At 37.5% G+C, this 6,793-nt stretch overlaps 1 long non-coding RNA gene across 1 annotated transcript; it reads left to right on the top strand.

Moving 5' to 3' along the window:
• Window positions 1-330: 330 nt before the first annotated feature.
• LOC138906966 (uncharacterized) lies at window positions 331-6,386 on the top strand. Its single transcript, XR_011414587.1, has 2 exons — window positions 331-801; window positions 6,122-6,386. It is a non-coding gene; the product is annotated as an uncharacterized lncRNA (long non-coding RNA).
• The last annotated feature ends 407 nt before the right edge of the window (window positions 6,387-6,793 follow it).

Genomic DNA, 6,793 nt, shown 5'->3' with positions numbered 1-6,793 from the left:
ACAAAGCCTATCTCTGGCACCTAATCAAATAACCATTCCCACAACATAAGAGATAATTGTTATGGCTTGACACAATTTAGCAATTAAGTGACAATTAAAAGAATCAGAAAAGGAAAATTGGAACTCTTTATTCAATGTCAATGGAAGGTAATCACCATTATTACATGCAGTCACTAGAATTGAAGAATGAGAATTAAGAAATGGAGAAGAAGAAGAAGAATCTAGAAGAAGAGAGAAAGTGGTTAAGAGTATAACTGATTTAACAGAAAATTGCCTAACTCCCCTACCTAACTCATAGTATTTATTCATATTCACTTGGACTGAATAAGAGGTCATTACTATTGAGCTTCCCGCTTGGCCCAATTCTTTGCCCGTCTCTAGTGGCCCAGTCCACTCTTTTATTACACTGCCCTTACCTATCACTGCCCACTTTCCCATTTCAACCTACTTTCCCAATTCATAACATTCCCCATCCCTTCGAGAATGACCTTGTCTTCAAGATCGATGTTTAGCCTGTTGAGCCACAAAATCGAGAAAATGATGCTTGATATACCCCTAGTCTTCTTATGTAGCATCCTCCTCCTTAAGATTTGCCCACTTAACCAACACTTTAACTCCCACACCATTATCAATCTTCACCACTTTCCGCTGCAATATGGCCACTGGTTGAATTAGCTCCTGACCCTTAGCATCACACGTTGGTGGCTGAAGCTGAGGTTCGATCGTTGGACCGATTCTCTTCTTGAGCTGTGATACGTGGAATACTGGGTGAAGCTGAGAGCCTTCAGGAAGCTCGAAGAGGTAAGCTACTGTACCCACTTTCTTCAATATCTTGTAAGGACCAAAATAACGAACACACAACTTAACATTTCTGCGAACCTCGATTGATGATTGTCTATACGATTATAGCTTAAGATAGACCTGGTCCCCAACCTCCAAGGTTCTTTCCGACCTTGATATGTCTGCAAATAATTTCATGTGTGACTATGCCCAAATTAGGTTGTCCTTAAGTATCTACACCATGTGTTGTCTTTGTGCTAAACTCACACTTGCCATGGTCTACCCAGAACTTGGCAATGATCCCATTGGTAGCTGAGGTGGTGCATACCCATATAATGCTTCAAAAGGTGTGATCTTTAAAGCACTGTGGTAGTTGGTGTTGTACCACCACTCTGCTATGTGAAGCCACTTGACCCATTGCTTAGGATTATCAAAAATCATTTCCCTTAGGTAAGTTTCCATACACCTGTTGAGTCTCTCCATTTGACCATCACTCTAAGGGTGATAAGCTAAACTCAAATTGAGTTTGGTACCCATAGATCCGAAAAGGTGCTGCCAAAAGTGGCTAGTGAAAAATAAATCCCTGTCAGATACTATGGACCTAGGAATGCCATGCAGTCTATAAATTTCCTTGAGAAATAATTCTGCTACATCCTGTGCTGTAAAGGGATGTTTAAGAGGCAGAAAGTGACCATACTTAGTGAGTCTGTCAACCACCACCAAGATTGTATTCTTCTTATTTGAAGTAGGTAATCCTTCTACAAAATCCATAGAGATGTCTTGCCATGCTTACTTAGGAATAGGAAGAGGTTGTAGTAACCCAGGATAGTGAATATTCTCTGATTTCACCCTTTGACATATGTCACATTCACTAACCCATTTGCAACTGTCTGACTTCATATTTGGCCAATAAAAGTTCATATGTAACCTCTTATAAGTACCATGTTGCCCTGAGTGGCCTCTTAGTGGTGATTGATACAATGCTTCCCATACTCTTCTTCTCAGTGTGTTACCCTTTCCTACGTATATCTTCTGTTTATACCTGATTATCCTTTGTTGTAGTGTGTAGTCTGAATTGCCCTGAGATGTTGTTATTAACTCAGCAAATAACTGAGTAGCCCTAGGATCATCTTCATAGGATTGGTTAACTTCTTCTAGCCAAGCAGGCTGTGTAGTGGAAATAGCCAATAAAGTAGAGTTGGCAGTATCTTCTTGTCTCTTGGATAGAGCATCAGAATACAGATAACATGGATATTTAAAGAGTAAAGATGCCTACTTGGTCAATCAACTCCACAATCGAATAACATACTCGCACTCTGCTAACATAAGGGAGGTTTCTATAAATTTTGCATGAACTTCAATTTAAAAACCAATGGAAGTATTTTCTACTATAATTTAAGATCAACTTGTGCTTACCTAGATTAATCCGATAGCTATGTACCACTAGCGTGATCATACCTTGCTTAACATGTCTTAGGGCAAATGAAACAATATTTCATCCTTAAGTTCGAACTTGAGTTATCACTTTGAAAATTCGATTACTAGGCAAATACCTTGGGGTCTGACACTGTTACTGCATATAATAGTTTTGCTTCCAAAAGGAGGCAGGAAAAGGATAATCTGACCCTGGTAGGGTCCACCTCTCTATGGTCCTTGTTAATTCCTATTGCAAAAGAAGAGAAATTAATAGAACATAACTCTCTTATTCTATAACTCTATTTTACAAGTACTTACTTAGTATCTAGTCTATATTTTTCACCATATATTTTTTGCAAGTATTACACTAAACACAATATTAGTGAGATAATGCATACTCCAATAAAAGATATTGCTTGATCAAAATAACCTCATTCTAATTTTAAAATGGATTATAAAGATACTCTAAATGAAAATTAACGATTAGTCCAAAAAAAAAGAAGAAATTTTACAAATCATAAACCAAGAGTAGAATTGTGGAAGTTTAAACACTCTTTATGCTCGTTTTCGCGGTTGGATTTGAGTTGCTTTTAATAAACAAAAAAGTAAAATATAATATAAAAATTCCTTTTCTTATTTTTGTTGATTTTTGTTAATATTTTTTTTTGTAATTTGGTTTCTGTTGATTTTTTCATTCTTTTAGTTTTTATCGGTCTTCTCTTTTGTCTCTTGTAATGACCCAAATTCATAATAGGTCGCGACTGCACCTAACGCCTCCGTTAGGCAAGCCCACAAGTGGAATTACTATTTATTTACTCCTTTTAACATTTTGAGAATGGAAGTTTTTCCTTTTTTTTAAAGAACGGTTTAAACTAGACTTCATGCCACCGTAACATTTCTTTGAAACAAAATGCCATCATAATAAGAACATCCATAGTGGTGAAAGAAAAGATAAATACAACAGTACATAAATGCTAAAGATCCCCAAAAACTCGGTGTCATAAGTGCATGAGCAATCTAGGGAATATACAAAACTACTATAACTACTGTCCGAAAGTAATAGACAGAATAGTAAATAAGGTAGAGGGAGACTCCGGTGCTGCAGATCGTAGCAAGGCAAGCAACTCACCACTAAGTCTCCGGAATGATCGTCTACGTGCCCGCGTGACCGCTAGTAGTACCTGTCTCAGTACCTGCACATCAGTGCAGAAGTGTAACGTGAGTACGGGAAACAACGCGTACCCAGTAAGTATTTAGTCTAAACTCGAAGAAGTAGTGACGAGGGGTCGACTTGACACTTACTAGAGGTCAAATAATAATTATATAAGTGCATAAAGTAAACATGGTGAGTATACAACAAGTATCAATGAAGCAAATAAGAGCAACTACAATAAATAAAATCAATAGTCCGTATCACATTACCAACATATCATAACCAGTCGTGAAGGCGCTAACTCAATTATACCCAAATCGAAACCCATTTCGATAATTAAGCACGAAGTTGCCGAGGCGAACGGCTCGATCCCTTTAGAATAGTGGTACTCTTTACTGTCGAGGCGACTAGCCCGATTGTGATGACCCAAAATGCCATCTTTAAATTTAATAATTATTTATGTGTTCTAAGACCTCGAAAAGCACTATTCATCATTCCTCGGCTTGCGTGTGCAATCCGTAAATTTTTTCGGAAAGTTTTTATGTGAAAAATGGATTAAAATGTGAAATGGTGCTTTAAAACTCAATTAAGTTTATTTTGGTCAACATTTTTAACAAAAGGACCCGGATCAGTATTTTGACAGTTCCGGTAGGTTCGTATCGTGATTTGGGACTTGGGCGTATGCCCGAAATTTAATTTGGTGGTCCCTAACTCAAGTTATGACCATTCAACGGAAACTAGTAATTTAAAGGCTAAAAATTACCAAAGTTTGACAACTGGTTTGACTTTTTTATATCGGGGTCGGAATCCAATTCTGGAAATTTGAATAGATCTGTTATATCATTTATGACTAGTGTGTAAAATTTGAGGTCAATCGGACTTGATTTGATAGGTTTCAGCATTGAATATAGAAGTTGAAAACTCTTAAGTTTCTTAAGCTTGAATTGGGGTATGATTCGTGGTTTTAGCGTTGTTTGACGTGAATTGAGTTCGTATGATGTCTTAGGATTTGTTAGTGTATTTGGTTGAGGTCCCGGCGGACTTGAGTAAGATTCGGATGGTTAACGGATCAAATTTGGACTTGGAACAAAGCTGGAAAATTGCTGCCTACTGATGCAACCGCACCTGTAAAAATTATCTCGCAGGTGCGAGCTCGCAGAAGCGAGTTTTGGCTCGCAGAAGCGAAAGGGAAGGGATTGGGCAGTGTGCGCAGGTGCGGAACCTTTGCCGCATCTGCGAAGCCGCAGAAGCGGCTTCTTGTCCGCAGAAGAGCCCCATCCCGGAGAAGCGACCCCATTTCTGCAAAATCGGAAACCACAGATGCGGTAAAGCGTCCGCAGATGCGGAAAGGCTTGGACAGAACCCATAAAATCGGAAGTTACCCATTTTTACTCATTTTTGAGTTTTGAGTCTCGGATTTAGGCGATTCCAAGGGAATTTTTCATGACTTTGAATTGGGTAAGTGTTCTATAACCAAGAGTGATTATATTTCATAAATCCATGTCTATATTCATCGTTTATTTCGGATTTAAATGGAAGAAATTAGAATTTTTGTAAAACTTTCCAAAAAACAAAAATTTAAGATTTGAAGGCCCATTTGAAATCAGAATTTGATCATTTTTGTATGGTTGAACTCGTATCGGAATGGGTGTTCGGATTTCATAAGTTTTTTCGAGATTCGAGACGTGGGCCCCACTGTCGATTTTTAAAAATGAATTTCGGATTTTAATCCAGGAAATTAGTAAATTCATATGGAATTAATTCCTACGATTTGTATTGAATATATTGAATTGTTTATGACTATATTTGAGGATCTCGGACACTAATTCGCGAGTCAAGGGCATATTGGAAACTTGAATTTAGATGCGAAGCGAGGTAAGTGTCGTGGTTAACCTTAATTTGAAGGAATAGAACCCTTGAATTATTTGCTATGTGCATTTCATGTGTAACGATATATAGGCAAGGTGACGAGTGCCTATACTTTGTCAAATTAATTATTTGCTTAATTATTTTAACATCTTAAATTGTTAAAGACACGAATTAATTGTTATAATAATTGTTTCTCTCATTTTCCTTGTCAAATACCAATTCTTGAATTCCTGCAATAATTGCTACATGCTTATTTGATTTGTGTGACTTAATTGCTACTTGATATTTAGCATACTAAATATTAAATTGCCTATTTTCTCCTTGATTTTCACAATTAATTGTTACTTGTCATCACTTATTTCTAAATAGATTATAATTATTGTATGCCTTGATGCTTAATAGTTTCTCACTGAACATGGTATTTATTAGAGTATTTTTATTACATTTAAGAGTTGTTTAAATATATTAGGGGATCGGGTTGCACGCCGCAACAGAAATGAAAATAAATATAGTTGGGGAGCGAGTTGCACGCCGCAACAGATTTATTAAAAGTTTGTATTGGGGGATCGGGTTGCACGCCGCAACAGATTTATTAAAGTTTATATTGTTTTAACGGGTTGCACGCCGCAATGGAAATTATTGAATAATTATATTGTTGGAACGGGTTGCTCGCCGCAACGGAAATTAATTGAATAATAATTGATTATAACTGCCGAGTTGGTTTCAAATGTTGAAATGAGATAACTGTTTTATTTTTATTATTGTTGTTATTACTATGATTGCATACAGGATAATGTAAGCGACCTGCCTGAGCCTCGTCACTACTTCGTCGAGGTTAGTCTCGGCACTTACCAGTACATGGGGTCGGTTGTACTGATACTACACTCTGCACTCCTTGTGCAGATTTCGGAGTTGGTCCCAGCGGCGTACCATAGACTTGCTCGGATTTCAGCTACCCAGAGGAGACTTGAGGTATAACTGCACAGCGTCCGCAGTTCTGAAGTCCTCGTCTACTTTATTTTAGCTGTGTGTTTCCTTTCAGATAGCTTTATTTTATTCGGACCCTTATTTGTATTATTCTAGAAGCTCGTGCACTTGTGACTCCAGTTCTAGGATGATATTTAGACATCGCGATTATTATGGATTATTCACCTTATTTTAGACTTTATTTCCGCATTTGTTTCTTTGTTATTAATCAATTTTAAAAGTTTGTTAAAATGGCTAATTATATTCTAACAATTGTTTGCCTAGCAAGTAAAATGTTAGGCGCCATCACGGTCCTGAAGGTGGAAATTTTGGGTCGTGACAAGTTGGTATCAGAGCACTAGGTTACATAGGTCTCACGAGTCACGAGCAAACTTAGTACAGTCTGAAGGATCGGTACAGAGACGTCTGTAGTTATCTTTCAGAGGCTATGATGTTTAGGAACATTATCATTTCTTTCTTATTCTGTCATGAGAACTTATTCTATCTTTGATGATTGAAACATTCTACTCTTATTCTCTCACAGATGGTGAGGACACGTAATACATCTACTGACAGACAGGGACCAGAGCCCCGGGTGGCAAACATGGC

This window comes from Nicotiana tomentosiformis, chromosome 3, assembly GCF_000390325.3.
Source record: "Nicotiana tomentosiformis chromosome 3, ASM39032v3, whole genome shotgun sequence".
Taxonomy (NCBI): Eukaryota; Viridiplantae; Streptophyta; class Magnoliopsida; order Solanales; family Solanaceae; genus Nicotiana; species Nicotiana tomentosiformis.
This window is presented reverse-complemented; position numbering and strand designations above follow the sequence as displayed.